The sequence below is a fragment of the Papaver somniferum genome, chromosome 5, assembly GCF_003573695.1.
Source record: "Papaver somniferum cultivar HN1 chromosome 5, ASM357369v1, whole genome shotgun sequence".
Taxonomy (NCBI): domain Eukaryota; kingdom Viridiplantae; phylum Streptophyta; class Magnoliopsida; order Ranunculales; family Papaveraceae; genus Papaver; species Papaver somniferum.
Window position 1 is genome coordinate 195,325,785 of NC_039362.1, and position 26,833 is coordinate 195,352,617.

The 26,833-nt window shown below is 35.4% G+C and overlaps 2 long non-coding RNA genes and 1 other non-coding gene across 8 annotated transcripts; 1 reads left to right on the forward strand and 2 right to left on the reverse strand.

The window, feature by feature from the left end:
- Nucleotides 1-1,893: 1,893 nt before the first annotated feature.
- Nucleotides 1,894-2,304, forward strand: LOC113278426. The gene is made up of 3 exons (XR_003325514.1): nucleotides 1,894-1,930; nucleotides 2,029-2,123; nucleotides 2,202-2,304. It is a non-coding gene; the product is annotated as an uncharacterized LOC113278426 (long non-coding RNA).
- A 7,504-nt stretch (nucleotides 2,305-9,808) lies between these two features.
- LOC113284189 lies at nucleotides 9,809-16,324 on the reverse strand. 6 transcript variants are annotated; one of them, XR_003327983.1, is made up of 10 exons: nucleotides 16,115-16,324; nucleotides 14,009-15,712; nucleotides 13,581-13,935; nucleotides 13,301-13,355; nucleotides 12,924-13,211; nucleotides 12,100-12,753; nucleotides 11,975-12,007; nucleotides 11,426-11,552; nucleotides 11,102-11,164; nucleotides 9,809-10,224 (listed from the first exon to the last, which is right to left on the reverse strand). It is a non-coding gene; the product is annotated as an uncharacterized LOC113284189 (long non-coding RNA). The 6 variants fall into 6 exon arrangements; XR_003327986.1 differs by having other exon boundaries at nucleotides 11,499-11,552; nucleotides 12,100-13,211; XR_003327982.1 differs by having other exon boundaries at nucleotides 12,100-13,211.
- A 9,629-nt stretch (nucleotides 16,325-25,953) lies between these two features.
- On the reverse strand, nucleotides 25,954-26,037 carry TRNAL-CAA. The gene has a single exon. It is a non-coding gene; the product is annotated as a tRNA-Leu (tRNA).
- Between the last annotated feature and the right edge of the window lie 796 nt (nucleotides 26,038-26,833).

A 26,833-nucleotide genomic window follows, 5' to 3' on the forward strand; every position in this document is an offset into this window, starting at 1 on the left:
GAGTCATAAACCTACTAATGTTTGGCATATTATATGGGTTCATTGTCTTACGAAGTTTTCGACTTATAGTAGTCCACTTACCTCCAGGTTTCGATCTCGAAGCCAGGTTCATGCCTCGAAGTTGGCGAATAGGGGTACGTTTAAGGTTTGGAGGAATATTCCAAAGGAATCTCTGCTTCCACTAACTCAGAATCTTCATCAAAATCATAAACCTACCAATATTGTTCATATTATCCTCAATGTCATCTCATATTATGTCGGAATCTACACCTGAGTACTAAACATGTCAGATATTTTTGACATGGTTATAATGACATAATCTTGACATGGTGGCACCTTTTTCTATAAAACATCTAAACGACGATTAATTTGAACCTAAGATTTCCGTGACATGTTCCTTATATAAAAATATACAATCCTACCAAAAATGAGAGTATTTCGAAATACAGAACTTTGGATTTTGGTCTTATGAAGGTTCAAAAGAAACACACTTTTGTTCAAAAGAACACACTTGTGTGTCACCTTTTTCTCTAAAACATCTAAACAACGATTAATTTGAAGCTAAGATTTCGGTGACATGTTCCTTATATAAAGATATACAATCCTACCAAAAATGAAAGTATTTCGAAATACAAAACTTTGGATTTTGGTCTTATGAAGGTTCAAAAGAAACACACTTCTGTTCAAAAGAACACAGTTGTGTGTCACCTTTTTCTCTAAAACATCAAAACAACAATTAATTTGAAGCTAAGATTTCCATGGCATGTTCCTTATATAAAAATATATAATCCTACCAAAAATGAAAGTATTTCGAAATACCGAAATTTGGATTTTGGTCTTATGAAGGTTCAAAAGAAACACACCTGTATCAATCCGTATGAGAATCCATAACCAATTTTCCACCGTTCAAAAACCTCCACAATCCGTATGAGGAACCTAGGATCAATCTGCACCGTCCATAATTTTAAACAAAAACCAAAAAAAATTCTCCTCTCACTTTCCTCTTTCTCTTCTTTCCTTTCTCTTTCTCGGTTGTTTTCCTCTCTAACTCCGCCTCAACCAAAACCCTATCTCGTAACAAAATTTCCAAATCAAGGCCTAACAAAAATCCTTCACATCTATTGCTCACAGTGGCTGCATCTCTTAATCTGGTCAGTCTCAGTTTAATTTTAATTTTGAATATCAGTTTCAATGTTTCATATTATCAATTTCACGTACTAGGGTTTCATGAAAAATGGTTTTGGGTTTTTATTTTAAGGTTTCATACTAAGATTTTGGTACTGATTTTTCTTTAATTCTCCTTTTTTCAGGGTTAGTTTGGAAGTCCATTTGGAGGAGTCGCTGTGTTCAAAGGTTTGTGAATCTACCTCTGAATCTCTTGCTAGTTTTTGATTTTGTGATTTTTGAATTTTTTTTTCCTTTTTAATACAACTTGTTTTCTGTGTGATTTGCACTAGGATATTTGAATCTTCTATGCTTTTTGTGTAATTTTTGAGGAATGTTTTTTAAGGGTTTCAATTTTGTAGATCCAATTTCAATTTTTTCTTCTTTACTTTTGTAATTTGATTTCTTGGGTTCAATTTAATTGGGATTTTTGTAGGTCAGAGAAGAAGAAAATTGGCAGTGCATCAACAAGTGAGGCATTAGTGAATAAATTGGCGGGACTTGCAGCAAGTAATTTATGGATTGTATCTTACTATTGTCTGAGAGGTTTGAGGCTGTAAACCATGTCCTAATAGAGGTGGCTCTTACTGGTTCACCATGATGCAAAGCAAAAAGCATTACCCAGCAGATATTTAGCTCAAAGTTGTAGGGAAGAGTCGGTTAAGTTCTCCCTTTTAGATTACTTACTTTCAATAGGACCAAGTGCTTGCAATTCTTAAAAGGCTGGAAATTATTTGAGAAGGTGGTCATAAGAAGAAGCAAATGTGTAAGAACTAGGTCCTGCAATCTTTCCGTGTTATTTATACCCTTGAAGTAATGTATGTGTAGTTTTTAATTTCTAGTTTGTCCCACATGTTATTTCAGGAACCTGTGTTTCATGTTACAAAACAAGTAGCAGCTAAGAAGGAAAAACCAGAATCTTGCTGCTCTGAATCGGATTTGATAGTGATTCCGAGAAAGTGAGTACCTTTTCTTTTTGTGGGTTTGTTTATTTTGCATTTAAAAGATGTTATGTTTGAGAAAAGTTTGTCTCTTAGCTGCTGCTACATCTAAAAAGGTTGCAGCTCCTTTAACTAAGAATGGAAATTTCAAGAAGAAAACGAATCAAGTACTGATGATAGTTCAGATGATTCAAGCTCTGAGGATGTGAGTTTTTCTGGACCATTTGTAATATTATATAATAAGTTCAGTTTTCATTAGAACTATAGTCATTTGAAAGTGTTCTATTTTTCTTATTGGTTTTATTGGGTTGGTTGATTTATTGATAAAAAGAAAATCCATTGATGCAGCAACCAATTGCAAAGAAAGCTGCTCCTTGCACCAGCAACAAAGAAGCAAGAATCCAGTGATGATAACAGTTCAGATAACTCATAAGGGTTACATAGTAAGTAGCTGGTGTAGTAATTTGAAAGTATCATGAGTTTTTGTATGTTGGGTTACGTATTTTGTACGCTAATACATATCAATACTTGTTCTAATGTAGGCGCAAATGAGGGAACAAGCTGGGTACTTAGATGAGAATAGTAAGCAACAGTGCATTACTCATGAAATCTATGTGATTGTATTACCTACATGCCGACATTAACTTGTAATAACTATAGGAAATAGTCATTGACATGTGTTCTAGTTTCGTGTGAATGCATTATGAAAATGTATGTGGTGATTGACAACACTGAGAAGAGTCTAGTGTATTTATATCCATATTTATGTGTATGTTGTATCAGATAAGGATAAGACTACACCTAACTTCTTAAAACAACTGTGCAGGTACTAGAAATATCATCACCTAGTGCTATTATGATGCCCATACACGATCAATCTTTGAATCCAAGCTTTGAATCCTTGCGTTATTACAACTCCAGCAAGAGGAACCAGTTCACAATGTCAATGAAGAAGTCCTCTTGCAAGTACAATTGAAACACCAGCACTGAGCACATATTTAAGCTAGGGGTAGAGGTAATTTCGACTGATGATGTTGGAATACCAGTAGATATAAAGCAGTATAGCATCTGTCTAGTATATGGCACATGAACTAAATCATTTTTTTAACACCTGAATGTCTTATATGTGTTTCAGCCATTCAATTTGGTGAATGATTACACTGTAAATTGTTCCTGAATGTATTGTAGTTTCAGAAATAAGAATGGTTACAGTAAGTTGCAGTGTCAAAATTTGAATTTGAAAATATGGATGGCCTGAAATTCCCAGGTGACCGGAACCTGGCATTCTCAGGTGGCTTCAGGAGAGGATCACCTGAAAGTGCCAGTATTTTTGTATTAAAATCTAACGAATTCCTAACGTAGAAAATGAGTTAGACTATTTTGAAAAACAAGACACATGTCATCTCTTTATTAGTCACTTGAACTGTTATACAGAGGGTTAGCAAACATTATAACACAATCTCTACATTACAAGTAATTATGAAGTATAAAATGTCAATAGTTAGGAAAAAAATCGTAATGAAGTGCATGTGTTAGCCTATTTAAGTTTCCTAATGAACTAAAAGCGTTAGATAAAATACTAACACATTATATAACTGGCTATGGATAACCATTTTTCTTATTTAGGGAAATTAGCTCTAATTTTTTTGTAACACTTTTCTTCTATAAGGAAATACTTGATTTGGTGTAGTGTAGACACTAGTTCGGCTTATATGAAAGTTTCATAGTAAGCCGAACAACATCCTGAATAGCCCGGAAAAAAAATAATTACTGGTTCGGCTTATATTTCTAAAATCGTATGAGCCGAACATCAATTTGTTATTTTTTGGGTTAAAATATTGTTATTGGTTCGGCACATATTGAGAATATCATAATAGCCGAACCTCGTAAATGTGCTAGGTTCGGCACATATTATGATTATCGAATACGCCGAACCCTATGCATCTCTATCTGTGACTAGGTTCGGCTTGAAATTTCATGCCGAACTGTTCATATACACGTACATGAAGCTTTTGTGAAGAACAGTTCGGCTAAAAACGCAACTCAATTTTGAGCCGAACCCAACACTGTAACCGTCATTTAATCGATGAAAAACAGGAAATAGGAGATTGGGTTTGTAAAAACTTACTTTCTTATCCTCATTTCCGGAGTTGGAGATGCAGTTGGTTTAATTTCTGGTTCAATTGGTGGTTGATTTTCTTTTTCTACGCCTTCATCTTCAATTGGTTCTTCTTCTTCAATTGATGGATTAGAAGACGATTTGGTTTGCCTAGTTCCTACTTTTTTTTGTATGAGTCATTATGTGGTTGAGTTTAACCTACGAACAAATTTTTACGAATCGACAATTAATCACGATGATGAACTTTTTTTTCGCAAGAGGGGGAAGAGTTCGGCTAGAGGAGGAAGAAGAGATGTTAAGGGAAACTGATTTTGATTTTTTAGAAAACTGATTTTAGATTTTTGTTTTAAGGGTATATAGGTAATTGAACTACCCATAGGGTACCCCTTATAAGGTCACCCAAGATGGGACTATTGTTTTGTATGCCTAGAAAGATTTAGGTATGCCCAAAATCAGGGTTCCTTTTTTTTGCTAGAACTTGAGTGGAATTGCACATCCATGCTCTAATCTGACTCCCAATCCCAATAGTTGTTATGTTAGTTTTTGGTAACAAATGGCTTTAAAAGCCCATTTTCATCTCCTGTCATGGAGAGATTTATTTTTTTTGCACCATATCCTTACAAGCGTGGCTCCTCCATTGGTTCGGTGGCGCGCTATTACACCGAAAAGCTACATTTGGCTAGAAGAATTGAGCCTAGTCATTTAATTCATAGTGATCAGTGCCATGGTGTTCCCGAAGATAAGTTGAGAAAAGAGAAATAAGGCAAAACAAAGAAACAAATTATGGGGGAATAAATCTTTTTGTTATTCAAATGCTTCAACAATGAAAGTTATATATTTAATAACTGCAGGTTATTGTGTTGTTGAAACTTTGAATCAAGTATATGAAGAATGAGTTAAGAGATTTTAATGTAATATCTTTATCTTTTAATTCTTGTATTCTCCATATGCACTAGAGTTTTGTCACTAAAATTGACAAAAGGGGAGATTATTAGAGCATTGCTCGGTTGAACCTGCCAAATGTTGGTATGTAAAGGTGGGTTGTAATATTTTAGTTACAAAAGTAAAATTCGCTTGATTAGATTACTAGAGTCACCTTCTTTAAGTTGGACTAGAAAGTCTACAAATATTGAGACATACAAGTATTACTCTGAAGACCTGGGGAATTCGAAAAATGTGTCGACAACAACAAACACATCATCTTTATGCCCGAGGTTAGTAATAGAAGACCTGACTTGTTTCCATTTCTATCTATGTTACTTTCAAGTCGTTTAGATTGAAAATATAACATGTTAAGTTATATATATGAAACTTTAGTATTAGAGACTTGATCATTTTACTATGATCAAAGTGTCAAGGAATAATATACAAGTTGTATCACAACTTTGGTATATTGAATTACGAAATTCAATGCTTATATTTTGAACTTCGTAATTGCGATACATGCACTATCTTTGTAACTTATCAACAGATTGTGTAATGATCTTAGGATTGATTTCATACCTAGAAAAATATGTTTAATTAAACGAGTTTAAGGAAGTAAACTTGCGAAACTTGTTTCGTGGTTTAAAGGAGTCGATGGGATTGGTGGTCCAATTTCTTTTGGAGATCTATTATAGGACCGATCCCTACCTATTGGGGATGTATAGCAGGACCGATCCCTGTTAGGGATGTATAGCAGGATCGATCCCTATAGCAAAGTCATATTCAAGGTTTCACGTATTCTTTAGGGATTGTGTGATTTTAAGAATATGGGGATGTTATTTAGGAAAGTTCAAGATGTCGACATAGTGAGTAATTTGAACATGTTTAAAATATTATCTCTTACTGTTCAAGGATATTCCTTGATACTCAAGGTGAGATCCTAAACCGAAATGTTTGAGAATCTTCTATTAAGATTTTCGAATATATGTTTTTATTTTTCCAGCAAGTAAAACTGTAGTTGTAGGAAATCCTACACTACACCCCTCATATGATTTCATTAACACTCAACTCATTTTTAGATTAACAATCTTAATTTTATTAATGAATCTTTGAACAATCTTATAAGAAAAGATAAAGGAATCAAGAATAACCACTGCTCTAGATTTTCTCTCTTCTATTTACTTGTTTCTTACTCAAAAAAGATCTCTCCTAGTGGAATTCGTAACACTATTTCTCCTTTAGGTTTTGTTGTGGATTTTCCAAAGCCATGAACAAAATAAGTTGAACTGGACATTTCTTCATCTTTAAATCCCATTCCCCTGAATGCATGATAAAATATTATATCCACTGAACTTCCTGTATCGATTAAAGTTCTGTTCAATATCCATTCTCCAGTGGATTTTGTTGTTGTCTCCTTCTCTTTTCGTGTAATAGGCACTGTAATAACCAATGGAGATGTGTGGTTCAAATTTTCTTTTGGTATTTCTGCCGCCATGAATGTGATTTTTTGCTTTTCCCAATCTTTCAAGGGTGATGTCTTTTCTACCGCCATAACCTTCCTTCCTTCAAAATTTCGTTTATGTACTCTTCCTTTGATGTTTTCATGGAATTCATTAACCATTGTTTTTGTTATCATATTACACTCCAATCTTTTTTCATCTTCATTGATTCTAATCATTTTCTTTTAACTGGTTCACTGATTTATTTAATCACTTTCTTGATTTGAACAATCTCAACAACAATCTTCAACTTTTGATCTTCAGCCTCCCTGTTTCTAGCGTCATTATGTAGTTGCAGGAAATCCTACACTACACCCCTCATATGATTTCATTAACACTCAACTCATTTTTAGATTAACAATCTTAATTTTATTGATGAATCTTTGAACAATCTTACAAGAAAAGATAAAGGAATCAAGAATACCCACTGCTCTAGATTTTCTCTCTCCTATTTACTTGTTTCTTACTCAAAAAAGATCTCTCCCTCTCCTTTACAACTGAACGACTATTTATAGGGAAATACATAGTAGATGACAGCTAATCTATCCTTTATTTTCGGATATGGTTTGCGACATTCTCGCAACCTTATAAATGTTAATCTCGCAAACTCTCTAATTTTCGCAGGACCATCACATCTTTCTCATGATTTTAGCTGACGTCGTTTATTATATCATTTCTGAAATTGTTCTGCGACGATGTTGTGTTGTGTTGTTGATAATTTCGCTGAGATATTATTGCTGCGAGATTCTGATCCTACATCGTCGTTTATTATATGATTTCTGAAATTGTTCCGCGACGTTGTTGTGTTGTTGATAATCTCGCTGAGATATTATTGCTGCGAGATTCTGATCCTACAAAAACATATCTCTAGAAGATATATTAGTAAAGTATACTTGTATACTAGCTAATATTGAGTTGTCATCCATGAGGGATTTTGGTATATTAGTTGGATATTAGTTGGAATTAGACAAAACCGAAAATTGGTGTTTATTGCATATCTTTAGAATATCTTCGGTTATGGAAATTCGTTGGTGCCCAAACTAGCTACCTTGGTCAATAAATAACGAAGTTTTTCCCTCTTGCAAAATCATCTTGACGCAAGCACTTCATTTTTTAGTCACCGCGTAACCGACTAATAGTATTACTTGTAATTCTATCTTGGAGAGGAGAGTAACCTAATTAGGCGAAATATCTAGTTTAAAGGCTTTTGTGGGATCAAGAAGCGTCTAGATAGTACCGTTGGTGGGAAAATAGAATTAGCATTGTTCATAGTTTTCGAATATTAATTTGGTTAACTAACGATGGTTAGATCTTGATTGCACCTAGTTTGATTATTTTTCAGAGAATTGTGACGATCAAGGTTTAACCCTAGTTCAAATCAATTTTCAAATTTGACGATAAAATTGTGATAATCCATTGTAAACAGACTCCGGTAAGTGCGAAATCGATCGTAAGTGGAATCAAGTTTATTTGTGTAGGTACATTGAAGATTTGAAGACAAGAAGATTTCTTATTGGTTTCCTATCTTTGTGATTTACTTCGTGCACAAACTTGATTGGATGGAATCCGAATTTGTTTATCTTTTGATAGACATCTTATTGATAGTTGCACAGATCGACAAGCTATAATTTCGTGGTATTCTTTAATATCTGAATTTGATAGTTTGTAGACCTATATCTGGTTATCTTGATAATCTATATCTTGATTGATCTAATCCAAACAAAAGAGTTTATTAGATTAAACGGAAAAATTATTGTTTGACTCAACAAAAATCTCTAATTTACTTCTTGAAATTGATAAAGCATTTACCGAATAAAGATTAGTACTGTACTTTTTCAGAATACAATCCAAAGGACTTGAGTGCAAGAAATCTTCGCGAATGGTGAAGCAACTCAAGATATATGATTTTATCTTTAGGAATCACGTTCTTTGGCCATATTGGTTGAAGGCTCATGGATACTGAGGAAAATAGGTAAGTTGGGGTAGTTTACTTGGTCGTTGGTAATAGTCTTTGTATAAATGCTTAATTATGACAGTGTTCAAAACTGGACTAAGTCCCGAGTTTTTTCTGCATTTGCAATTTCCTCGTTAACAATATATAGTGTTGTATTATTTACTTTACTTTTGTATTATTTAGCTTGTCTTTATAATTAAATCAAATACACGTGTACGTTAATCAAAAAACTTGGATAAGAAACCTTCTGTCTCAAGAGATAGTTTTGATCTTGAATCAATCCGACTACATAAGAGATAGTTGACGGTTTGTCTGTCTTCACCATCTGACTACATAAGAGATAGTTTCAATCTTGAATCAATCTGGTAGCATAAAGTTTATCGAGGGTTGGAGCTCCACTGTAGCATAATGTCAAAACAAAAAGGGTCACTTTCAAAGATGCTTTTGAGTTCCAGAGATGCGTATAAGGAAAAGTTAAGAAGCCTTCTGTCTCAAGAGACGAGTATGCACTACCTACGGAAAATCTATCACCGTATCTCCATTTCCTTGAATCTTCATTTTCTGATACAGCAGGTTCACTAATGGGCTGTAGAAGATTCACCGCCTCGATCAACTCCAGTTCATTCAAATGTATAGAGAAAGGTAAGGTCCATGCATCCTCGGGTGAAATCATTTCACTAACCATTGTATTTTTTCTTCTAGACAGGTGAAATAAGTCAGGGAAAGATATTATCAGTGACTACTCTCAAGTCCACTCATCATCCCCAAAACGAATACTTATTCCAGTAACTATAGTCAAAATGGAACCAGACTTTACAAAATTTCTGGATTTCAAAATTCCTTTCCACAAGCTGCAACAAATACAAGTATTAGTCAAATATGGAAATAAAGCATCCACTAGTGGAAAACAGCCGATTTAAGATAGTCAAATAGTGTCGTTTTAACGAGTTAAACGGCACTTTCTGAGTGCTGCTGAAAGTACCGTAGATTCAGTGTCTTTTTATGGAACGACACTTTCTGAGTGCCCCTGAATTACGATGCTTTCTGAGTGCCGCTACGCACGACACCTGGATATCGTCGTAGATTTGATTTTTTTAATATAAAAAAATTAGTCAGATCTGGCTAGCTGACTCCAATTATTCTTACTAGGCTGAAATGAATCTGATTCAAATTCAAATTGTACTAAAATGAAACTCAAATTAAACTGAAATTAAATGACAATTCAAATGAAAATTCAAATTCAAATGACAATTACAAGTTCTCAAATTCAAGTGAAATTCAAATTCTCAAATTCAAATTCAAGTTCTATATAGAATCTGATTCTTCTAATACCAAATGACAGCTCGATTACATTGAACTGTACTCATAAATTTAGTCCAAAATCATTATAAAAAACTTCTAATTATTAAGGTTTATTAAGTGATGCAAGTCCTGAGAACTTCAACAACAATTTCAGTTATTAGGATCTTGGCACTAGCTTGCGTGAGAGCAGAACTGTAGAGGCACAACTCTTTCAACCATTTCTACATCCAGCAGGATCAACGATCTTACCATCAACCATGACATCAGTTAGCCTCATGAGACCATCGGGAACAGAGTGCTGGCATCCATGAATGTATCAAACTACATTCAGAAGAATAGTAAGTCAGACCTTATATGCTAGGTTTACATGACTTCAAACATAATATACACGGAGGTGGTCTAATATACCCATCATCAAGACAACAACAGCAAATTGTTGCTCCTACAATAAAATAATTTCAATTGAAAAACATAATCACGTAAATTATGCATCCCAACGGATGTTTTCTCCAGATATGGCATTCATGGAGATGGAGCAAACCGAACATAGAGAGTAGAAGTTTTGCCAAAGTTTATATAACAGAACTGGACAATCTGACTATATCTTTAAACAAGAGATGTGTTTCTTTTCTGATATGCAGGAATCACTGATCAATCATGCATAAGCGAAAACAATATATTCATATTTAGCCCAGAGTCAAGATTATCATCATGTGTACAAAACAATGCCATTCACTTGAATGAACATTTTACACCTGAAACTTTTCAACATGACACTGTTTACAATTCAGTGTCGCATTCAGATAAAATAATATCTCAATTTCTACAGATCTCGAGCAGCATTCCTAACTGGTGAACCCCTAATTGCAAGGGAATTTCCCAAGTTAAGAGAATTTAAAAAAATCCATCCTGCGACACATGGCATTAGCCTTAGAGATGACGAATCAGTGGGTCCCAACAGGATTTAAATAGTTTCCATTTTGGGTTAGTGACACCCATTAATCAAGGGTGCTTTGCACCTAGCAGCACCCAACAAAGTGTTGCTAGCTACATATAGATATACACATGAGACACAGAATATGATTGATGTGTTCTTGATCTCCCGAAACACTTAACCAGAAGAAAAGAAGAAATGATTAACTGTAAGGAACATTTGAATATAGACAAATGATAAATCAGGTGTTAGGCGGCCACAAACCTGTTGAATCAAGGTGTCATACAGCACTATACACTTGTTTTTGAAAAAACCATACATATAAGCCTGTTAAAATTGGTCAAAAAACAACAAATTAGAACAAGCATGTCCATACACACATTAAAATAAAATATCGATAAAGTATCTGCCAATAACATATGTATTAGGAGACAATACTAAAATAGTAAACACGGAATATATAAAAAAGAGACGCCACAAGAAATGAATCTAGGTCTCAGACTGTCAGTAGGTAGATTAGCAGTAAAGCACAGACTGTAGAAGAACAAAGAAGAAAAATGCAGGCACAGTATAGAGATGAATCCTCACATTGCTATGGCTTGACCTTGTAGATCCATCAACGACAAAGAGAATTAAACAAGGATTGAACGAGCGTTATTACCTAAGCATCCCCATCTGAATATTCATCATCTGCTTATTCAGCTAGTGCTAGTTCCTGACATTATCAAGAAGGGAATGAATATCTATGTACATAAAGAAGATAAAAATAATTTAAAACCACTTCCTCATCAACCAACTCATGGTTTTGCTCAGAATCAGTGTACACTGTAATGTGAATTCTATTCTAAATACATTTTATCTACACAAGGTGCAGAAACATGAGAAAATTGTACTGATTGATGAACCGGTGCCACAACCATAACCATAAACATGTGCAACATATAAACTACTGTTGTGCTGAACTATTCCAGTGCAACACTAGTTGAGATAAATATACAGGACAACATAGAGTGATTATCTAACCCCAAAGAGTATCTTAATTGCAAAGTCTATGTAAGTTTGCATTACTGTTCAGCAATTAATACATGTATGGTAAGAAGAAAAGAAGCTTTCATTGAAAGGATCGAGCATTATTACCTGATCATCTACATCGGAATACTCATCATCTCCCTGAAAGCATCAAGAAGTGAATGAATGTTCAAATCTCTTTTCACTTCAAGAAGATTAAAAAATAAACAAGTCCTGAAACAATGCATTATTACCTGAGCAATTCCACTCCAATAATCATCATCTCCAACTGTTTCTGAAATCAATGGAGCATCACTAGAGGTTGCAGTGAAGACATATGGATCTTCAAAAGCATTCATATGGGGGTCTGATCTTATAGGAGATTCCAAAACCAGATTTCAATGCTTTCTTGTCAAATCGCTGCAGTAAAAAACTTGGTTAGCTTGAGAAGCATGGATGAACGGCTCGTCTTCTTCCTTTGAGCTTCTCGCAAACTTTTCAAAATTGACAAACCTCAACTTTGTCTCTCGATCCACATATGATCCATGTACTTTGTCTTCGACTCGCGCCCAATCACAATAAAAGACAACTTCTGTGAAAACCCCATAGTCTAGTTCAAGTATATCTTTTCAGAATGTCGTAGTATGCAGTATCGTCATCGACAAGGTTAGTATCCCTGGAACTTGCTCTAAAGCTGGTGCAAGCATTCATTGTGACTCCACTATTTTGTGTAATCAAATGTTTTTCTGCATCTGTTGTGTAGAAAAGATAGCCATTAATACAGTATGAATTATACGAAACTGTGCGGAACATCGGCCCAATTGCGAGCCTACGAAAATCTGTCATTGGAGTGCCTTCAAGTTGTCCTCTTAACCATGGAATTGTAGTCCATAGTTTCGGTCCTTCCCCTACGAGTTTGGTTAAGATTAGAAACATACGCATTATATTTCCCGTCAAATGACAAAGACATTGGTAAGTGTATTGTATTTCCTATAAACTGACAAAGACATTGATAAGTGAATGTTTCTTTTTATAGTGCAATGAATTAATTCAAACAGAAACCAACTTATTTACTTACGCTTCCCATTCAGTATTTTCATCTGAGTGTCTCAATATCCATAGACGAACTTGATCATACTTTAAGGTGGTTAGCTCATATGGTTTTCCCTGTGAATCACATGGGTATGGACCTTCATAAACATCATCGGGCATTAATATCTTTCCACGACACTTATAAGACTTTTTCTTTCCCTCATGAACGAACTCCATGCATTGGCGCGCTCCTTCAATGACCTCATACTGTTTTTGAATAGACGCTTCTATATAATTTTTGTTGCGGCCATAAACCTTGTAAGTTCTCATCATCCTGCACATGTGATAGTAACCAAGTATATGTAAGTTTTCTGATTTCATAAAATACAAAAAGGGTATTAGTAACTAAATGATTGTACGTACCTCTCAAAAGGGTACATCCACCTAAACTGAACAGGCCCCAATAAATGTGCCTCTTCTGCTAAGTGTACGACAACATGAGTCATACTAACAAAAAAAGCAGGCGGAAAGTATATTTCAAACACACATAATGACTCCACTACACGTTCATGCATTAGACGAAGCTCAGCACGATCAATAACCTTAGAACAAAGGACTTTGAAAAACAATGATAAGTGTCGAACTGCCTCACTTAAAGGCTTATGTTTTTTAAAACCATGCATTAGAAAAATAGGCATCATACCCTGCATAAAAATGTGATAGTCCTGGGATTTGAGACCCTTCAATTGAAACTCTTTCAAACATACTTTCTTTCTCCAGTTCCCACTGTAACCAATTGGTACTTTCAATGTGCTAAGAGTTTTGCAGATAACTTTCCTTTCAGAGTCAGACAAGCGATAAGGTGCATGGGGGGCCACTGATTTTCCATTATTTTCCTTCAACCACAATCTAGGCTTCAACTTCAGCAGTTTTAAATCTTTGAACGCGGGAACCCCATCCTTCGACTTATCCTTATGGTTCATAAAGGTTCCAAACAAATTCTCTGCAAAGTTCTTTTCCACATGCATGACATCCACATTGCGTCGAACATGCAGAAACTAATGAATAAACTAAGTTAGAAAACATTAGAAACAGTAATAACATATTGTAAACCAACTGCAAGATACATACAATAGGTCAGGCTAACAATGCCTTTCAATATGGGAGACGAAATAAGATCGATCTCTTCGACCATGAAGACGTAACCTTGACCGGCCGCTTTACCAACTTCCCAAATTCTTTATCTGCGGTTGTTGTCTTCTCGAACAAATCGACGCCACTCAAACGGCTTGGTGCACGCCTGTTATCCTGATTTCCGTTGAACTGAGACTTCTGTCGTCTATAAGGGTGATTCATATCTCTTAGAAACTTTCTATGACCCATATAAGCATACTTTTTGCCCCATTTTAACCTTAATGCCTCTGTATTTTCTCCACACACAGGACAACCAAATTTTCCAGAATTTCGCAGACCCGAAACATGGGCATATCCCGGAAAGTCATGTATGCACCACAATAAGATTGCTTTCATTGTGAAGTAAGTCTTTGTATGTGCATCATATGTTACCTTTCCCTCTGACCATAACTCAAGCAACTCGTCAATCAAGGGATGTAAATAAACATCTACGTTATGGTTAGGACCAGTTGGACCAGGAATCAGCATTGTTAACATGGTGAAATCTTTGGACGTGCATAATTCTGGTGGAAGATTACAAGGAACAATCATGACAGTCCAGGTACTGTGCGTGCTCATCATCCAGAAAGGACAAAAACTATCAGTTGCTAGTCCCAGAAGCACGTTTCGCTTCTCTTCAGAAAACTCAGGCCACTTTCGATCTATAGCCTTCCACTGAGAAGAATCTACAGGATGCCTCATGTATGTAGCACTTTCCACAACCTTAGAATACCAAATCATCAGCTCAGCTATCCAAGGTACACTATACATTCGCTGTAACCTCTCCGTAACTGGAAAATATCTAAGTACCTTTACCGCCACCTTTCTTGTAGTTGGAATACTCCCTTCTGGCGGCTTTTTCCATCTACTTTCCTTATATTTAGGACACTCCTAAAAATCAGCATAATCCTTCCCATACAAAATACAAGCATGGATAATTTGGACCGGCAACTGAAACGGTTTGATCATATCCTTAGCTTTCCTACAATTATGAGGCAACATATTCTCAACCGGTAAAATGGTTTTCAAGTATCCCAATAACTCAGTCATGAAAACATCAGAGCATTGATATCTTGCTTTCATACTAAGCAACTCAACTGTTGCCGACAATTTTGTATGTTCACGACTACAACCTGGATATAAGGGTTGTCCAGCATCTTGTACCCTTTTACTGTAATTGTCACCAGCTCTATCTTGATTATTACCACCAGTATCATCTTCAACATCAGCACCCGGGGGACAATCAGAACTATTTTGGCAATTTTCAAAGTTACTGACACAAACTGCACGTCCTAATGTCTCGTTGAACAAGTTGTGAATTCTCGAAACAGGAACATCTTCATTCACAACATAATTAGCGGGTAAAGGAGGAGCTTCAACACCGAAAACATGATCCATAGATTGATCTCCGTGATGGATCCATGTTTGGTTTGTCATATTGAATCCATTCTCAAGAATATCCCCATGTACATCTTCTAGAGATTTTGGTAAGCTATTGTAATTCTTACATTTCATGCAAGGACATCGAACTTTATCGCTAGCTTCACCAAGATTGTCTCTTGTAAATTTGATGAAAGATTGAACACCGGCAACCCATGTAGGTGAATACTTAGGTGCATAAATCCATTCTTTTCTTGGGGGAACAACAAGACATTGATACATCTGCATAACAAAAGAAATACATAAATCAGATGCGACATTTTGCGAAGTACAACAACAATTTGCGAGAAATACATGAATTAAACCAAAAAAAGTATTTGAAAGTGGTACAAAGTAAATTAGGACGTATGTGTTTCTATTGGTACCTATTTGGGTAGATATTGAGAAGATTGTAAATACAGAGAAAATGATAGAATACTTATTTTGACCTAATTAAGCAAAACCCCTAAACAAATTCATACTTATTTTGACCTAATTAAGCAAAACCCCTACAGCAAATTCATACTTATTTTGACTTAAGCAAAACCCCTAAAACAAATTCAAAAAAATTTTATTTACTATTACCCTTATAAATTGAAACTCAGAATTTAGCTCAGAAATTGGAACTCAAAATAATGTACATACCCTAATAAGTTGGTGAATTGAATCTCTGATGAAACCTGAAATCAGAGGTGAGCTAGCATTTCCAAATCTTCTGAAAGTTGTTGAACCCTAACTAGTCGATGGTAAATAAGTTGTTAAACACACAACCATCATAAATTCTTCTTAATTTGTATAAGAGAAGTGATAAATTTGATTGAGAGTGAGAGAAGAGAACGGCCTTTCATAAGAGAATGAGAGAGAAAGACGAGAATATGGTCATCTCTTTTTCTCGATGGCTAGATAAAAGTATAACCTAGACTAGACTGAGTCAGATTATGTCCTGAGTTAGCAAAAGCTGAATGGGCTGAATCGCCTCTCTATGAGAATTGAGAATGAAATTTCTGACATTACTTCAACTTCTTAGAATCTTAATAAAAGTACAATCTTAGAAAGACTACAGAGCCTTCTTACAATTTTAGAAAGACTAAATATTTTTGATGGCATCATATGGAATTTCTCTTAATTTTGATTCTAACTCCAGAATTAAAGTTTCTTACCATCCAACATCTTTTATGATTGCTAAGTGTTGAAAACTATGCAAAATATTTACAAAGTACAAAAAAGAAAGAAAAACAAAAGTTGACAAAATTGAACAAGATTGAAAGTTAATGAAATTAAAACTAAGTTTAAAACTGAACAATATATTTCATTAGATAAGAGCAGGGCTACTAAACCTGTTAAAGCTACGTATAATTAGATAGATATCCGTCAGAGAACTTGCAAGTTCTGTAAAACACTTCTTAACATGTATTGAGTGTCTTCTTCTTTACATAAAAAGAGATGAGACTCAAAACCACAATAGACTTGAACTGTACCCAAAAAAATTCCCCCAAAATAGTTACATATATCACCCCAGATCATATATTCCAAAATACTTACATATATCCCTTCCATTTTCTTCACAACTTCTTTGTACCCCAAAAAAGGTTCCATAAAGTTCTAAAATCTTCCACAAAAAAACTGAACTTCCAAGTTCAAGAGAACTAAAAATCTGGATCATCACAGGTGACCGAGTGTCGTGGCCACATAATCATATCGGTTAGAGAAATGTCACCAAGAGTTCCAACACCATCATACAGTTCCTCAGTAGGTACCAAAACTTGATCAATGAGGACCAAACAATCTCCATGTGTTGGCTGTGCACTCGGATCAACACGGCCAAATGCAACAGATCTCTTCCTTAAATTCTTCAACACTACCTTGTGACCCCTATGCTCAGAACCGGTACCAACATCCATAGCCTGACACAATAATAACATCCCCTTAAGTCAAAAAATAATAACAAGTCTCCATAAGAAAAATAGTGAAAACTAAATGGTTACCTATTCAATAACTACATTGTTTAAAATGAGTTAGTAAGAACAAAATCTTACCTGACCAGATTGGGTAGCAACATTAGGGTCAAATTGTTCAAAATCTTCTTCTGGCAATTATTGGTACACATGGGTAGCAACAAAGACTACAGATCTGCTAACAGTCCCAGTTGGACTTTGTTGTTCCATTATATGGCGACGCCGCGCAATACCATCTCTTCCAGTACTATGTAGAGCTTTAACTTCTTTCCTTTCCCTCCTCCCTCTCACCCTGGCTACTTTATCACTATCTTTATTAACCATGTCCACAAAAGCCTCCCAATCTTCCTTCTTCTGATTTCTTGGCCTCTTGGCTTTTTTTTCAGCAACAGTAGCACCAGCAGCATCACGCACTTTCCTTGAGTCTTCCCATTCCTCCAAGCTTTGTTTGCCATTTTTATAGCTTTGTCCTTGACAAATTCAGGCACGTTGTACACATTCTTGATTTCTCTCCACACTTATTCCTTGAGTTCCGGAAGAACTTTCCTTTAGGTTTCGTAAGATGGTGACACAGTACTCTTAGCAATCACTCCAACTTTGGTGGAATACGCCATTGAATATCCAATGGGTTTTCCAAGTGCATTGAATTTAACTGGAAGTAGGTGAGCAACTTCATAAAACCAATATACTTAATTAGTAAGTAATTATAACTTGACGTTATTATCATTCCTATGTTATTACCATCACTACAAAAGAAGGAAATAGAAAGACACGACTATGTTATTACCATTCCTACTTTCTTGAGAACATTGAGTTTCATTAACAGACTATTGGAATGCCTCATGCCACTGATCCTCAGTATGTACACTTCCCATTGGTTCATTACTGTGACCATCATTTGGAGAGTGCTCACCATCAGATGAAGACAAACGTTCACTCCTAGAACCTGGACTTGCAGAAGCATTGAGCAAGGAAGTAGGCCAGTCACTTGCAGTTGACCTACTAGTTGTAGGCTGAGATCGGATGCGACTTCCGCTATTAGGTCTCACCATAGTTATCTAAAATCAAAAATAAATCATACCATTTCAATAAAAAGTTCAGATTTTTCATCATTAAGATCAACTGAAAACGTATTTAGATATTAATTATACAAATCATTATAAAAATTGCATAAAAAACCACCCTAAACATGACAAATCAAATAGAAATCATAAACCAGAACGTATAAAGCCATGTAATTTTAAAATAATTCAGATTTTACTTCATTAAGAATATCTGAAATCATATCGAGATGTTAATCATACAAATCATGATATAAATGGAATAATAAAAACCCTAAACATGATACTGATCATACAATACAAAACAATAACAAACCCTAGAGTTACTTAACATTATCTTCATACCCAATCACACAAACAATTAGAAACTACAAAATATATGATTTTCATAGTAAAAAGTGATTTTACCTCAAGATCTTGCAGAAATCAAGTAAAACCCTGTCAACAAACAAACACAAACGATAATTAAAACGAACAATTAAACAATAGGAACAAGAAAAGAAAACAAAAAAGGGGATTTTATTTTATTTTTGCAAACCCTAACTTTACCTTGGACAAAATCAAGATTGATTATGGTTTTGATAATGGCTGGTTTCAAAGAAAATGGTTCAATGGTGTGATTTTTTTCTCTGATTTGGGGTTTGGGTGGGAGAAGGAGTGAGGGGTTTGGATGAGATACTGAGGGGTTTCGGTGAGAGAGACGACGACTGAATAAAGAGATGAAAGGAGAGAGCGAAATATATATTACTCGATAATAATGAGGGACACTGGTTTCATCTCAGCCGTTCCAACAAACGAGATATATCTAACCACACAAAGTGGCGGGAATCTTCGCGCCAAAATTCTATGTAGCAGTGAAACAATACTAGCATCTGTGTTGTTGCATAAGTCAACCAAATTATAACCACTACGACGACTTGACTTAGTCAGCAACAACATCATATGTGTCGTTGTAGAAGTCAACCAAAGTCCAACTACAACGACAACTTGACTTTAGACAACGACGCGTTTTGCGTATGGTGGTTTTGAGACATTAGGTTTTGGTTTCGTAACATTATGTCCTAAAAAGCCTCTTTTTCACTAGTGATCATACACACTACCAGATTTTTGATTTACTATCCTCCTCCATAGTGCATGTCTCTCGGACCCATATCACCACACCCATTTAGCTTGCAATGCTTTATTCACCAATTTTCCTATAACCCCTCCTAAATTTTGGAAGAAAAACTTTAGACCACGAAATCCAACTTGTTTTCCTAGTATAATTACTAGAGTCCCACAAAAAATTGCGAATGATTCTTTCAATCTCCTTGAAACCGCAACTGGCATTTTAATATTGCTAAACAATATATTGGTAAGCTTGAAAATACACTCTAAATCAATATTAATTAATATCTGACCTAGCTCGGATAAGTACGTCATCTTCCAACCAGCTAATTTCTGAAGAAAACGTTGAATAATCTCATTCTAAATAGTCTTGCATTTCGATTTACTGCTCAGAAGAATGCTAAGATAATTCATTGGTAATTGAGTTAGAGAACAACCAAAAAAATCAACAAATCTCCCCAGTATGCAATTCACCTAAACAACCTATTGTGTTTTTCCTAAAATTTACTTTTAAACCATACTCTCAAATTTTTCACTTATTCAAGATCATCTTTGAGAAACACAATTAAGTCATCAGCGAATTGAAGGTGATTTATTACGAAGCCATTGGTACTCACCTGAAATTCTTAAGTAAGTCCTTCTTCTGCAGCTTTTTTGATCATTAACGACAAAGCCTCTACAACTAAAATGAACAAGAATGGTGAAATTGGGTTACCTTGCCTGTTGCCTTTATGAATTTTAAAAAGCTCAGTAGCTTCGTCTGTCAACAAAACAACAAATCTAGGAGTTGTGATACACCAATTTATCCAACTTCTCCACTTGGGACCAAATCCAAATTTTTGAAGAGTTAAATCAACACAATTTCATTCACGTTTTCGAAGGCTTTCTTGAAACCCATTTTACATATCGACTCAGTGTATTGCTGTCTTATCTTAGAATCAATGGGCTCCAAGCAATTAGAATACCATCATGAAGTTTCCTTCCATGGATGAAAGCCCTCTGAAAATCAGAAATAATACTCGAAAGAACTAATTTCATTCTTTCAGCTTGTTCCCTTTCCATGGTATCTTTATCAGAGATCATCATAACTCATCAAGCATATGTATAACAAGCTTTAAATTATCCAGCTGAGCATGCAAATTACCAAAGGTATTTTTTTTTGCCTTTTTCACAAAAAATTTCAAAGCTTGAAACTTTTTGGCAAATATATAACTAGGCTTGCCTGAGCAAACAATATTATCCCACCAAATCTTCAGAGTTCTAAGAAAATCAGGATGATGAAGAATGAAGTTAAACAGAGATTTCAACTTGTCACCGGAATTGCAACACAAAAGGATAGGTGGGTATGGTCTTATATAGGTCTTCTAATCCTAATTCGCATGGGCACAAGACAATACCCAAGAAAATCAGGACTTAATAGAAATCTGTCTAACCTGACCAGAAGTGGTGGTTGTTGCCAATTAGTCATGGTGAATATTCCTCCTTCCATAGGTAAGTCAACAATTGAGAAATTGTCAACAAAATACCTAAATGATTTTTTGTTTCTCTAAACTCCATCAGGTGCATTTCTTCCATTCAACGAAAGAATTGCGTCAAAATCTCCTCCAATCAACCAAGGGTCCTTAAACAAAATTCGAATATCCCCTAGTTCTTGCCAAAATTGGTTGTAATAACCTGAATCTGAAGCACCATAAACAGATGTAAAGACATAGACAAAATTATCGGCAACATTTCGAAATTTAATTGAGACAGAAAAGGCCCTAATTAGATACTCTTCCACAATTAGGATTCCGTCTTTGAACATCACGATGATGCCACCATAGGCATGCGCACCTTTGGAAGGTAGAAACGCATAGTTGCACCTGTTACTACCCCATACAGATCTAATTAAACTATTATCGTCCAATTCTTTCTTTGTACAAATATAATTGGGTTGTTCTTTATATTTTTGATTCTAAAAAAAACAATCCTAGGATTAAACTATTATCACCCAACCCCCTAATGGCCCAACCTAGGATTTTATGATCCATCACAACTCACTGTTACCCTTAAAGCTAATGGATTGAAGCCTAATTCCAAATCCACATTTTCATCATTAGCGGCACAATTCACTGCCTCAATTTGTTCATCCGTGATTTCATTACATGCAAGTCCATATAAATCTCTCTTTATATCAATCTTATATAGACCATCATCTTCTTCGTTCATTGGGATTTCCATATCCAGAGCTAGTTCTGAATCTCTCTCGATCAGCCCTGTGCAAATCAATCTCGAGTTAGGATGATTCGTGGAGATACCAAGATTTTTATCAAAAACAATTTGTTGATTTATTTTCTCCAGCACGTTTAAATTGATGATATTATCAGATAGAAGCATATGGGTACTTACCGATGTAGGAGAAGAATTCAATGGCTCTAGTAATGAATGGATGGGAGAAGTTGAGCTAGGGGATTGAACCATCGAGCGCTCTGCAATGTGGACAGTCGCAGATTCATACACCCCACCTTCTCTCTGAAGCACCAACTTTTTAGACGAGTGTTGATTAGATGGATCACGGGCACGAGTAACCATCGATATGGTAGTGACGAATTATTAAGATCGAGAAGAAAACACCCAACCCATATTTTGTTCCAACTTTTCAACCGTGCTCGGGTCATGGACAAGAGTTCCCATCAAAATGGTAGAGTCGATACCCCTAGGTAACACTCTCCTCATCTGGCTCATATTACGACTCATAGCTTTACACGTATGTTTTTGCGGACTGTAACCCAAGGGACATTCATCTTTTCCTTTTGACTTGAAAATCCTTTGTCCAAATGGTTATCCCTTAGCTGAATTTCATACACCCTTTTTCCAAACTTTCTTTAAAAATTTTACCGCCGAATTCGAATTTAAAGAATACTCGGAATTTGAAAACAACTTATTTTTCGGCGACAATTTCGAGCTTGAATATTTAGAGTCCCAAGAGCATCTCCAAGGGTGAAAATCTTATTTTCTCATGACACATAGGATTTTAGATACCCATTTAGTATAATACCATCTCCAATAATTAGGTCCTATAAACTAGGAAGGATGAAATACTAAATATGAAGGTGTTAAAGAAAGTCTTAACTACACCTTCGCATGCACCTCCACGTCATTAGTTTTATCAAAATCTAAATACAGGGCACAACTTTAAATACCGGAGATGAGTTTTCGTACAAAGGGTATGAAAACTCTCGTAAATGGAGGTCTAACAATAACTGTGATTGAGGATTTTTTCGACCTACTGTTAGACACAGAAGACCAAAATGAGAACTAAACCGAGCTATCACATCTAGATGGTATACAAATGTACCTTTGTCTGGATTGAGAATCTGGTTTAAAACTATAGATTTTAAGAAAAGATCCATGACCACTAGAATATACATCTCAATCAATAAAACCCATGATTGAATCTTCAAGTCCATTTCCTTGGATGTTTAGATAACCAAGTAATCGCTTCTGTAGTAACCTCACTCACCCAAGTAACTGCGGATTTCTGAAAAAAAATCCAGTTTGAAAAGCCTTTGCATCATTCAAACACTTTGAATCTCTAGATCTACCTTTTGAGACCCAAGAAAGATCAAAAGATTTTGATTTTAGTAGAATCTGAAAAGAAGATAACATATTCAAAAGGAAAAGATAAACTATGAAAGATCCGTCTTTGGTCGCTCTCATTTTACTGACTGAAGGTGTAAAGGTATATTGAAATTCAACAGGTAACAACTTAATTTTTCAGTAGATCTTATTTATCAGCAGATAAAAAGATCATTCACAGTTGAGTTGGACTAGACATAAATACATTTTGAATTAGATCTTAATGTAGTAACAAGTAGAGACGACATGGGACTCTTAACAATATTCTCGTTACAGAAAACAATTAAATCATGAGATATTTTTCCGAATGAATTAACTTCCCCAAAGGATATTTGAAAAAGATAAATAAAAAACTATTGATGATCGGATTCCCCTTTAATCTTTCAAACCTTTATGAGATTGTAGAAACTTCCCCAAAACTTTATCTTATTTTCTCCATCATTCTGAAGAATTATGTCAGACTCATCTAATGATGGAGACTCGCGTGCAAAATTATCTTTCTATTCTTTTCTAACCAATCTTTTATATTGGATATATAGTGGAGTATTATTAATTATGCTGAGTCCAGCATGCCCGTCCCATTTGAAGGGCATACATGCCTGTTACATTAATTTTCATGTACATCGTGTATGTTCTTATTAGTATTAAAGTGGACCAGTTTCATCAAACATTGGTTGGTGAACTAATTTCTCAATTTCAGTAGTTATTTTTCGTATCACCTTTTATCTTCTTCTTTTTAGTTTGTGGTTAAGACCATAAACCTGTCCATCCATAAATGATTAAATTAAAATATTTATTGTTAGATTGGCCATGAGAAGTGGAAACTTTTACCTCCATCTTGTGAGGTAAGTATGAAACCATTTAGCCATTTTCATGATGCTTTAGTTTTGTTCGGATATGAGCATGATATCGCAATACTCACTCTGTGAAATAGAACACCCGACTCAAATGGCTCTAGTTACTCGCCGGCGACATCCTTCCATGTTCCAACGCGTTCTGAATTTCTGGATGGAGCTACATATGTGGACAACCATCTCAGTAGTTAACTCTCTGGCCCATTGGGCTCATTCGTCCACTAATCCATTTGCAGTCCAACATACAAAGAACGATTTTTTTGGGACTATTCTAAAATGGTGGCGGGACTACTATTATTTTTTTGGGTGGATATTAGAAGTAATATTGAGTCACCCCGTATCTATTTTTTTTTTAATACCAAACTTGCCATTGGTAATGATTAGTGAGTTAATTAATAATTAATGAGATTAAATTAATAAGTTGATTTTTTTCACGATAAAAATTATTGAGAGGGAGAAGATGAAGATGATAATGAAGATGAGGGTTTTGGAAGAAAAAAAGTTAGATCTTTTTCTTTAATAACCACAACAAGAGTATGATGTTTTGGGTATTCATGGATACTTCAAATTTATTCAAGGTGTTTGAATTGGCCTAAACATTCCTAAAATGAACAATTTACAAATTGATTTTGGTTTGGTTAACAAAGTTTGGCTACGATATCTGAAGAACATGTAGCCGAACTCATCTGCAAGTATAGTTCGGTTAATGTTTCTGACAACACAGGTAGCCGAACTCAGCTTTAATGGAGTTTTTTCTTTTAGAGAAAAGTTCGGTTAGGAGAAGAAAATTGCGACGTAACCGAACTCATTATATAGGTTTTTAGAGAAAAGTTCGGTTAAGAGAAAAAAATTGCGGCGTAACCGAACTTTCTACGACGTAACCGAACTTTTTACGACGTAATCGAACTTTCTACGACGAAACCGAACTTTTTACGACGTAACCGAACTTTTTGTGACGTAACGAACTTTTTACGATGAAACCGAACTTTTGGCGACGTAACCGAACTTTTCTCCGAGAAAAAGAAAAACCTCCATTAAAGTTGAGTTCGGCTAGTTCAACAAAATTTTTCACATAATTGCTAGCCGAACTTTTCTCTGCAACTTCCATTTTCAACTCATTTTGATGACTACTTCTCATTTTTTCAACCAAAAACGAATGACAAATAATGAGTTTGTTATAATTTTGGTTTTGATTTTTTTTTATTAATGATTTAAATTAAGCTATATATATAGAGGTGGAGGTGGTGGTGGTGAGCGGCGATGGTGGTGGGAGGAGGTGGTTATATATATATATATTAAGGGTAGGTTAGTCATTTACACACTTTAGGACATCCCTTATAACTATTGGGTAGATATTCTTATCACTTAGCAGTCCCCACCATTTTAGAGTAGTACCCAAAAAAGCGTTCCATACTCACATAGTGATACTGAAACAAGATTAAGCTATATCACGCATTCTGGGTCATAAGATTTTTAGGCTATGAAGTCCATTTCAGTCAATGAACAAATATTGGGCAATGCTGACATATTTTAGTTACTAACACCATTGGGCATCACAACAGCAATAATGGCAGAAATATGGGGTCTTTCTACTGGCAACAAGGATGGCAGTACTACTACAATGGCCTAAAATATTGTTCGAAATGGATTCAAAAGCTGTTGTACAATTAATCCAAAACAGAAAAGATGATGCACCTTGGTATCTGAAAGGAATAAGGCAAGAAATAGTAAGTCTAATGGAGGCAATCCCGAAAGTAAAACTAACACACACGTACAGGGAAGTCAATCAAGCAGCCGACAAATTGGCAAACGAGGCGATGGATCATCAACAACAAAACCCGACTACAAGAATCTGGGTTCAAGAAAAATGAGGAAGCTATAAAAAAAAATGTCAGATGTGGGATTTGAACCCACGCCCTCTTTCGAAGACCAGAACTTGAGTCTGGCGCCTTAGACCACTCGGCCAACCTGACTGCTTGTTGATCGTTTTTCAGACGAGTATATTTGTCATTGGCCATCCCAAAAGTTTTTTTTTTAGATGGCTTACTAATTCAGCTGAAATGTCATATGAGGTTATCTACGTATGAAGCCAGAAAGGTCTTTTAACAAATTTTAGGTCCGTAATACATTTCAATGTTTGTCATCCCATCTGTGTGCTAATCTTAAAATCCTTGACAAGGCTCTCACGCTAATGATACTATAATGTAGTAGTGCAATGTAAATGTGTGGCATAACAGCTAAAAGCCTAAAACCAACATGTAAGCAATCAGGATCTCACAATATTTGTTATTAGTCGCTTCATTTCATGGACTAAAGAATCGTGTTACACTACAAAACAGAAGGCCTCTTGGGACGGCCAAAAAACGTCCCAAGAGGACAAAAAACCGTCCCAAGAGGTATTAGGGACGGTTTATGTACCGTCCTCTGTTCCACCGTCACTAATACTATTTGGCCATGTTTTCTTTTTGGGACGGACATATTTTAGCCTTGATTTAAATATTTTATGACTATTAGGGACGATCAGGCCATCACCGTCCCAAATATCCTTCTTTAGGGACAGTTTTTTCAAAACTGGCCGTCCCTAGAAGCCTTCTTTTTTGTAGTGTTATAGTCTTTCTTATGTACATCTTGTTATCGCCATTAAACATAAAAAGTTCCTCATCACACTCTTACTTATTCTCGTGGTCCTATGTTTTCCATTTGATTTTATCAACATTAACAACTGACAAGCCTTACGTACGCTACACGTCTTATTCTTTTCTTGATCCC